At 36.9% G+C, this 10,486-nt stretch overlaps 1 pseudogene; it reads left to right on the top strand.

Moving 5' to 3' along the window:
- Nucleotides 1–209: 209 nt before the first annotated feature.
- On the top strand, nucleotides 210–5,649 carry LOC128578185 (serine/threonine-protein phosphatase 2A 55 kDa regulatory subunit B alpha isoform-like; annotated as a pseudogene).
- The last annotated feature ends 4,837 nt before the right edge of the window (nucleotides 5,650–10,486 follow it).

Raw genomic sequence — 10,486 nt, 5'->3', positions numbered from 1 at the left:
CACTGTCATAGCCTATGCAGCTGAAAAAAAGAACACAAATGGAAGCCCACCACCCTGCTGGACAGTCTACCCAACACTCCTTCCTTTTCACCCATTCCACATCCCCTCCCAGACAGGTACCATCCACAGCTTTCTGCCCAGGTGAGCAGGGTGAGTTCAGGAAGCAGAGATCCAGAGTAAACTAGCAGGGTCACCATTTCCAGTGCAACATGGCAGCAGCTGGAGGAGAAAATAATATTCAGTAAACAGGAGCAATAGATGACATAGTAGAAGCAGACATAATTTCTACCCTAGAATTGAATTATTCTGGAGAATTACTAACAACAGGATACAAAAGTGGTAGAATTGTTGTACTTCAACAGAATCAAGAAGACCTTTGACTTGAAGATTTCAAAGTGCTTTTCAAATACTAATGAATTTATCCTTACAACACCCCAGTAAGAACAATTTCCAGTCTCATAACAGAGGAGAATATATTTTTTCCTTCATTAAATCATAACTGTGTACATTAATGCATTTATGGGGTACAGTGTGCTTATTTGATATACAATGGGACCTCACCTAATGTGCATAATGCAATGGTACATTTCAAAACCATTAAGAATAGATATAAATGTCTTACCATAGCAATTAAGGAGAAAATAATGTTTATAGCACCTTCCAGAGCCATGATCCAGAGTTTGACTCCTTGAAATGTTTAGAAATAGAAGAAAAGATCAACAAAATTATGCAGTTACTGAGAAGGGACACAAAGAAAGGGACTTAAGAGGGGATGGAAGGAAAACCCAGCCTGCTGAACATGGGATTCTGGAGTGCCCATAAGAATGTGGGTATAAAGTAACTAGGTAACCAGTGATAAATAGAAAAGGACAATACTTCCTTGAGGTGCAGAGAGGCCAATAAAAGATCTGAAATGAATTTCAAATGGAAAGGGTATTTATACCCCTGTAGGCCTTTGCATCTACATCTCTCTCTTACCTTTTTCTTGAGGGGGACCCATGTTAAACTCTCTCTGGAAATGCTCTAAACTTTCTCTTTGTTCTTCCAAAATAAAATTTCTTTTTGTTACACTGAAACTTGTTTGTGTTCGTTTTGCTCTTTATTCACACTGCCTGTGCTGCTCCAAATTTATTTTCTGTCTTCCCTCATTTTTGCTTTCAATTACTGCCATGCCTCTGCTGAACTTTCTCACTTAATCAAGTAGCTTGAACCAGGCCAGCTGGGTTTGGGGAACTGGGGCCCCTAGCTCCTAACAGTTAGCCTGGGAAAATGCTGCTGAATTTTTATTTTCTATCCATAAGAAAACAATAAAATTATGGAAAAGAGAGAAAATACCAGAAGTATATAACTTGAAAGAGGAAGGAAGAAGGTATAGAGCTCCTAATATGGTTACTACACTATGAGTACCAGTTTTTAGGACCATAGATATAATAGTTGAGGCCAGGCCATAAAGAATATTTGCCAATACTCATAAATAACACATTGAGTAAATTATTTTATTAAGTCTTAAATAAATAAATCATGTATACATTAATGCATTTGTGTGGTACAATGAGCTGATTTTGTACACAATTTTAAATACTTACATCAAACTGGTTAACATACCCTTCACCTCACTTAATTATTGTGTTAAGACATTTATACTCTACACTTAATACATTTGACATGTACCCTTGCAATATGCACCATAAGTGTGGTCCCACCATTTAGCCTCGCTCCATCCAACTTCCCCCTACCTTCCCATCTCGCATCTCTTCCCTCCTTCATCCTGGGCTATAGTTGTGTTTCATCTTTCATATGAAAGTGGGAGTAATTATAAATTGCTTTCATAATAGTACTGAGTACACTGGATACTTTTTCTTCCATTCTTGAGATAGTTTACTAAGAATAATATGTTCTAGCTCCATCCATGTAAACATAAAAGATGTAAAGTCATCTTTTTATGGATGCATAATATTCCATGGTATACATATGCCGCAATTTATTAATCCATTCATGGGTCGATGGGCACTTGGTCTTCTTCCATGACTTGGCAATTATGAATTGAGCTGCAATAAATATTATTGTGCAAATATCTTTGTTATAAAGTGATTTTTTTCCTTATGGATATATACCTAGTAGAGGAATTGCAGGATTGAATGGCAGGTCTACATTGAGATCCCTAAGTGTTCTCCAAACTTCCTTCCAAAAGGAACATATTAGCTTTCATTCTCACCAGCAGTGCGTAAGTGTTCCCTTTTCTCTATGTCCACACCAACATCTGTAGTTTTGGGATTATGTTATGTGGGATACTCTTATTGGAGTTAGATGATATCTCAAAGTTTTTTTTTTTTTTTTATTAAATCATAGCTGTGTACATTGATATATTCATGGGGCATCATTCACTAGCTTCATAGACCGTTTACCAAGTTTCACATATACCCTTGCAAAAAGCACCGCTGGTGTAATCCCACCAATCCCCATCCCTCTACCCACCTCTCCCTTCCCTCCCCTCCCTTTCCTCCTTCCCCCTATTCTTAGGTTGTAACTGGGTTATAGCTTTCATGTGAAGGTCCTACATTAGTTTCATAGTAGGGCTGAGTACATTGGGTACTTTTCCTTCCATTCTTGAGATACTTTACTGAGAAGAATATGTTCCAGCTCCATCCATGTAAACATGAAAGAGGTAAACTCTCCATCTTTCTTTAAGGCTGCATAATATTCCATGGTGTACATATACCACAATTTATTAATCCATTTGTGGATCGATGGGCACTTGGGCTTCTTCCATGACTTAGCAATTATGAATTGGGCTGCAATAAACATTCTGGTACAAATATCATTGTTATGATGTGATTTTTGGTCTTCTGGGTATATGCCTAGAAGAGGGATTACAGGATTGAATGGCAGATCTATTTTTAGATCTCTAAGTGTTCTACATATCTCTTTCCAAAAGGAATGTATTAATTTGCATTCCCACCAGCAGTGCAAAAGTGTTCCCTTTTTTCCACATCCACGCCAACATCTCTGGTCTTGAGATTTTGTGATATAGGATAGTCTCATTGGAGTTAGATGGTATCTCAAAGTAGTTTTGATTTGCATTTCTCTGATGATTAAAGATGATGAGCATTTTTTCATATGTCTGAAGGCCGTGCGCCTGTCTTCTTCAGAGAAGTTTCTCTTCAAATCCCTTGCCCAGCCTGCGATGGGATCCCTTGTTCTATTCTTGCTAATGCGTTTGAGTTCTCTGTGGATTCTGGTTATTAAACCTTTGTCGGAGACATAACCTGCAAATATCTTCTCTCATTCTGAGGGCTGTTTGCTTGCTTACTTACTGTGTTCTTGGCTGTGCAGAAGCTTTTTAGTTTGATCCAGTCCCAGTAGTGTATTTTTGAAGCTGCTTCAATTGTCCGGCGGGTCCTCCTCATAAAATACTCTCCCAGACCAATTTCTTCAAGGGTTTTCCCTGCACTCTCTTCCAGTATTTTTATAGTTTCATGTCTTAAGTTTAAATCTTTGATCCAGTGAGAGTCTATTTTAGTTAATGGTGAAAGGTGTGGGTCCTGTTTCAGTCTTCTGAATGTTGCCAGCCAGTTCACCCAGCATCATTTGTTAAATAGGGAATCTTTTACCCCCTGAATGTTTTTAATTGGCTTGTCAAAGATTAAATATCGGTAAATAGCTTGATTCATCTCTTGGTTCTCTATTCTGTTCCAGACATCTACTTCTCTGTTTTTGTGCCAATACCATGCTGTTTTGATCACTATCGATTTGTAGTATAGTATGAGGTCTGGTAGCGTAATTCCTCCTGCTTTGCTTTTATTTCTGAGTAATGTCTTGGCTATTCGAGGTTTTGTCTGATTCCATATAAAATGAAGTATTGTTTTTTCAAGATCTTTAAAGTATGACAGTGGAACTTTAATAGGGATTGCGTTGAAGTTATATATTGCTTTGGGTAGTATGGACATTTTAACAATGTTGATTCTTCCCAGACATGAGCATGGTATGTTTTTCCATTTATTAACATTCTCAGCTATCTCTTTTCTTAGAGTTTCATAGTTCTCTTTATATAGATCTTTCACATCCTTTGTTAGATAAACTGCCAAATATTTCATCTTCTTTGGCATTACTGTGAATGGGATATAGTCCTTAATTCTTTTTTCAGCTTGACTATTGTTGGTATATATAAAGGCTACCGATTTATGAATGTTGATTTTGTAACCTGAGACTTTGTTGTATTCCTTGATCACTTCTAAGAGTTTTGTAGTAGAGTCCCTAGTGTTTTCCAGACATACAATCATATCATCTGCGAAGAGTGAAAATTTGATCTCTTCTGACCCTATGTGGATGCCCTTGATCGCCTTTTCTTCCCTAATTGTGGTGGCTGATACTTCCATTACAGTGTTAAAAAGCAATGGAGACAATGGGCAGCCTTGTCTGGTTCCTGATCTGAGTGGAAATGATTCCAATTTAACTCCTTTCAATATGATATTGGCTATTGATTTGCTGTAGATGGTCTTTATCAGTTTAAGAAATGTCCCTTCTGTACCGATTTTCTTAAAATATTCAACAAGATCCTAACAAACAGAATCCAGCAACACATCAAACAAATTATACATTACGACCAAGTCGGTTTTATCCCAGGGTCTCAAGGCTGGTTCAATATACGTAAATCTATAAATGTAATCCAGCCCATAAACAAATTAAAAATCAAAGACCATATGATTCTCTCAGTCGATGCAGAAAATGCTTTTGATAATATCAAAGTGGTTTTGATTTGCATTTCTCTGATTATTAAGGATGACGATCACTTTTTCATGTGTCTGTAGGCCATGAATCTCTCTTCTTCAGAGAAACTTCAGTTCAACTCTCTTGCCCACAATGAAATTTTTGTTAATAGTAATTATGAAACATATTTACCTACAGAAGATTCGAAGATTAATGTTTGGGATCTGGAAATTACAAACAGTATTTCTAACATTGTGGATATGAAGCCTGCCAGTACGGAACTTATAGAAGTGATTATAGCAACGGAATTCCATCTGGACAGTTGTAACACATATGTATACAACAAGAGTAAAGGAACAATTTCATTATGTGACATGAGGTCATCTGATCTCTGTGGCAGGCTATCTAAATTGAGGAACCTGAGGATACCTGTAACAGATATTTTTCCTGGGGTCACCTTCTTTTTTGATGTAAAATTCAGCCATAGTAATTAATATATTATGGCTACAGTCTATTTGTCCACCAAAATTTTGGACTTAAATATGGAAAATAGGCCTGTAGAAACTTACCAGATGCATGAATACCTCAGAAATGAACTATGTTCACTGTATGAAAATGACTGCTTATTTGACAAATTTGAATGTTGTTGGAATGGATCTGATAGTGTTATCATGACTGGATTGTGCAATAATTTCTTCAGAATGCTTGAAAGGAACACAAAGCAAGAATAACCCTAGAAATATCATGGAAAAACAATAATCCTTTACAGTTTTGAGGCAACACAAAGTATATGCAAGCAGGAAGAGAAAGAAAGATGAAATATGTGTTGACAAACTGGATTTCAACAAGAAAATCCTTCATACAGTCTGGCACCCCAAGGAAAATATTATTGCTACAGCTACTACAAACAATCTGTATATATTTCAAGACAAAGTGAATTAGGGTTAGAATTTCTAGCAGAAGAACCCACATCCTGCCTATTGAGATAGTTGAATCCAGCATTCATACCTACAAAAGAGAAAGATCCATTGTGATGCCCTTTCCAGCATTTGACAGTGTTCCATTTGACAAAACATTTTTATAGCTGCATGGAGAATGCACTGTCCATTCCTCACTACGGTGTTCTCCATGTCTGCTAGCCATTTAGTTAAGAGTAGTACACTTTTAATTTAAATGACTTCTTGAACCCTCTTGCCTAATGGACTAGACTGAATTGCATAAACATTAATTTACTGCACTATTATGACTTCCATTGTGCTGATTTCAAACACAGTGAGAGGCTTCAGTCATACTATGAAATTTAATTGTGTATCCTTATTACTGTATCAATTATGGGGTACACCCTTTCCCCCATGAAAAAATAAATACAGCTCATTTTAATGTGTCTTGCAGCATTCCTCCTCTCCTGGCTTCCTGGACTCTCTCCCTTTATCTCTCTTACTCTTGCCCCCTCCACTCAATCTTGGTGGTGGTATATTTTTTAAAAATAAAAGTATTAAAGCACAGAAAATAGGTCATTTTGGGGTCAGAGTTATAAAGGGGGGTATATATTGTGAACAAATGTTCTAATAAAAGTTTGCTTTACAATGGAAAAGTTTACTGTTCATTCCTTGCCATGTCTGGCACTAAAAATAAGGGGAAAATTACTACTGAATGAAAGTGAGAAAGAATGGAGAAAAAAGGGAGACAAAAGTACGGTATACATGATAGGTATAGATGCATATATTCTCAACACTATCAAGTCAAATTAAATAGCACATTAAATAGCACAATTAAAGAATACACCATGACCTAGTGGAATTCATTCCTTAGGTCAACATATAAAAATAAATTAACATTATGTATTACAGTAACAGAATTAAAAATAAAAATCACAGGATTGCCTCAATAGATAAATGGGAAATGAAAACAAAACCACAGTGAGATTTCCCCTCACACCTGTTAGAATGGCTGTCATCAAAACTAAAAGATATAGGCAAGAAGACAGAGTAGAGAAATTTCATAAGCAGTCATTCATAGTGAGACTAGGGAAACGTCTGGCTGAGGTGTCCTGCCCTGAAAGATCACTCCAGGGATAAGAGAAACAACAGGGGATTCCAGGAACCAAGGAGGAGGACAGGAGCAATAAAAAAGAATGGCAAACAAGCTAAATGTGTGGGTGTAAGCAGAAGTCAGCCAGCACTCTGGTGGGGTGCTAGAGACAGAGAAGGACTCTCCTGAATTTTTTTTTTTTTTTGCTGGAGCTGCCTTAGAAGGGCTTAAGTGAGAGAGTGAACTTGACCAGATTGAACCACTGAGTTGGGTGGAACTCTTATCAGTTTGGCTGCTAACGAGATGCTGCCATTGTGAGAGGGCCACCCAAGAGGAACAGCCTGCAGACTCCCAGCACCTTGCCAGCTAGGGCATGCCTGCTGAGCTTGGGTAGCCACCCTTGGAGTGAGATTGGCAGCTCTCTAACACCTCAGAAAGCCCATTTGTGGCTAAGGTCATGGGGGGGGAAGGAAAAGCAGAGAGAGGGAAGGAGGGAGGGGGGTGGGGCCTTGGTGTGTGCTACACCTTCTGGGGGCAAGACATGATTGCAAGAGGGACTTTACCTAACAAATGCAACCAGTGTAACCTGCCTTATTGTACCCTCAATGAATACCCAACAATAAAAAACAACAACATTAAAATAACAATATGAAAAAAAAAAAAGTCTAGCAAGAGCTTTGGCTTCCCAACACTGCAGGGATTGAATGCTAGAGAAGCAACCAAGCTCTGATTGAAGGCAAATAAATCAGAAAAAAGAAAGCGAGTCTCCTTGGCAAGTAAATAATGGCTTATGACTCCATGTTATATAGAAGAGTCAGCGTGCATGTTTTTGTGCCTCCTAACCCTAGTGTGCCACCTGGTATCTAAGCAATACATCGCATTGTATATCTTTATTCTTTTTTCCTGTGTTCTTGGAGCACAAACTGGTGTCCAAGCAATGTATTGATACGCATTCATTATATATGTATGGATTATTATGAATCTATTTATTTATTTACTTTCTTTTATTTTTTTATCTTAGATTATTTTCTTTCTTTTTTTGGCAATTTGTTCATATTCTACAGATACTAAGTAATGGAGCTGGTATTTTATCCCAGGTTTTTCTTTTTTATGGCAATTTAATTTTTTTATTAAATGATAAACACATAGATCATGTACATTAATGCATTTATGTGGTACAATGTGTAGATTTCATATAGAATTAGGAGTGTTTACATCACACTGGCTAATATATACCTCATCTCATTTACTTAATTATTGTGTTAAGACATTTATACTCTATACTTAATAGATCCAACATGTACCCTTGCATTATGCACCATAGGTGTGGTCCCACCATTCACCTTCTCTCGATCTGACCTCCCCCCTACTCTCCCATCCACCCTTCGTCCCTTCTTCATCCTGGGCCATAGTTGTGATCTATTCTTCATATGAAAGTGTGAGTGATTGTAAATTGGTTTCATAATAGTACTGAGTATATTGGATATTTTTTCTTCCATTCTTAAGATACTTTACTAAGTAGGATATGTTCCAGCTTCATCTGTGTAAATGGAAAAGAGGTAAAGTCTCCATCTTTTTTAAGGCTGCATAATATTCCATGGTATATATATATACCACAATTTGTTTTTTGCTTTTTTTTTTTTTTTTTTGCAGTTTCTGGCTGAGGCTGGGTTTGAACCACCACCTCTGGCATATGGAGCTGGCACCCTACTCCTTTGAGCCACAGACACCACCCTACAACAATTTGTTAATCCATTCATGGGTCAATGGGAACTTGGGCTTGTTCCATGACTTGGCTATTATAAATTGAACTGCAATGAACAATCTGGTGCAAGAGTCTTTGTTGTCAAGTGATTTTTGGTCTTTTGATTATACACCTAGCAGAGGAATTGCAGGATCAAATGGAAGGTCTACTTTTAGATCCCTGAGTATTCTCCATTCTTCTTTCCAAAGGGACATATTAGGTTGCATTCCCACCAACAATGCAGAAGTGTTCCCTTTTCACCACATCACACCAACATATGTAGTTTTGGGATTTTGTTATGTGAGCCACTCTTACGGGAGTTAGATGATATCTCAAACTGATTTTGATTTGCATTTCTCTGATGATTAAAGATGATGAGCTTTTTTTGATGTGTCTGTAGGCCATGCACCTATCTTCTTCAGAGAAGCTTCTGTTCAAGTCCCTTGCCCACAATGAAATGGGATTACTTGCTCTTATTTAATTAATAAGTTTGAGTTCTCTGTGGATTCTGGTTATCAAGAGGTATAACCTTTGTAAGGGGCATAACCTGCAAATATCCTCTCCATTATGCGGGCCAACTGCTTGCTTTACTTGCTGTGTTTGTGTCTGTGCAGAAGCTTTATAGTTTGATCATATCCCAGTAATGTATTTTTGGTGTTGCTTCAATTACCTGGGGGATCATTCTCATAAAGTATTCTCCCAGGCCAATTTCTTCAAGTGTTTCTCCTGCACTCTCTCCAAGGATCTTTACAGTTTCATGTCTTAATTTTAAATATTTTATCCAGTGTGAGTCAATTTTTGTTAATGGTGAAAGATGTAGGTCAATGTTCAGTCTTCTATAAGTCACCAGCCAATTCTCCCAGCACCATTTGTTAAATAGGGAATAATTCCCCAAATTTATATTTTTGATGGGGTTATCAAGGATCAAATAATGATAAGTGTCTGGATTCATCTGTTCCTTCTCCATTTTGATTCATTCATCCACCTCTCTATTTTTGTGCAAATACCATGCTGTTTTGATCATTATAGATTTATAGTATAGTTTGAAGTCAGGTAGCATGATTTCTTCTAATTTGTTTTTATTTTTTAGTGATGTCTTGGCTATTTGAGGCTTTTTGGTTCCATATAAACCAAAGTACTATTTTTTCCAAATCTTTAAAGTATGATGGTAGTGCTTTGATAGGGATTGCACTTAATTTGTAAATTGCTTTGGGTAATATGGACATTTTAACCATGTTGATTCTTCCCAAACATAAGCATGGTATGTTTTTCCATTTGTTAACACCTTCAGCTATTTCTTTTCTCACCGTTTCATAGCTCTCTTTATAGAGATCTTTAACGTCCTTTGTTAGGTAAATTCCAAAATGTTTTGTCTTCTTTGGCACAACTGTAAAGGTAGTAGAGTCCTTGACTTTTTTCAGTTTGACTATTATTGGTATATGTAAAAGCTACTGATTTGTGAGTATTGATTTTTATGAGTATGCAGATACTGGTTATTGGTGAGTTCAAATTTTATTGCATGATGATCCAAGAAAATGCAAGGAATAATTTCTATACGTTTAAATTTGCTGAGTTTGTGACCTAAGATGTGATCAATTTTGGAGGAGGTCCCAAGCACTGATAAGAAGAATGAGTATTCAGTTTTATTAGGATAAAATGTTCTGTAGATGACTGTTAAATTCAATTGTTGTATGGTGAAGTTTAAGTCCAAAATTTCTTTGCTTAGTTTCTTTTTGGAGAATCTATCCAACACTGCCAAAGGGATGTTAAAATCTCCAACTATTGTGGTGCTAGAAGGTATTAAATTGCTCATGTCTTTTAGGGTCTCCCTTATCAACTGAGGAATATTCTGGTTTGGTGCATAATTGTTAACAATTGATATATCATCATACTGAGTGTTTCCATTAACAAATATGAAGCAATCATCCTTGTCTTTCCTTACTTTTGTTGGTTTAAAGACTAATGTATCTGCAAATAAAATTGCCACCCCTGCTTTTATCTGAT

The sequence above is a fragment of the Nycticebus coucang genome, chromosome X, assembly GCF_027406575.1.
Source record: "Nycticebus coucang isolate mNycCou1 chromosome X, mNycCou1.pri, whole genome shotgun sequence".
Lineage (NCBI taxonomy): Eukaryota > Metazoa > Chordata > Mammalia > Primates > Lorisidae > Nycticebus > Nycticebus coucang.
The sequence above is the reverse complement of the archived record's forward strand: the minus strand, read 5'-3'. Positions and strand labels throughout refer to the sequence as shown.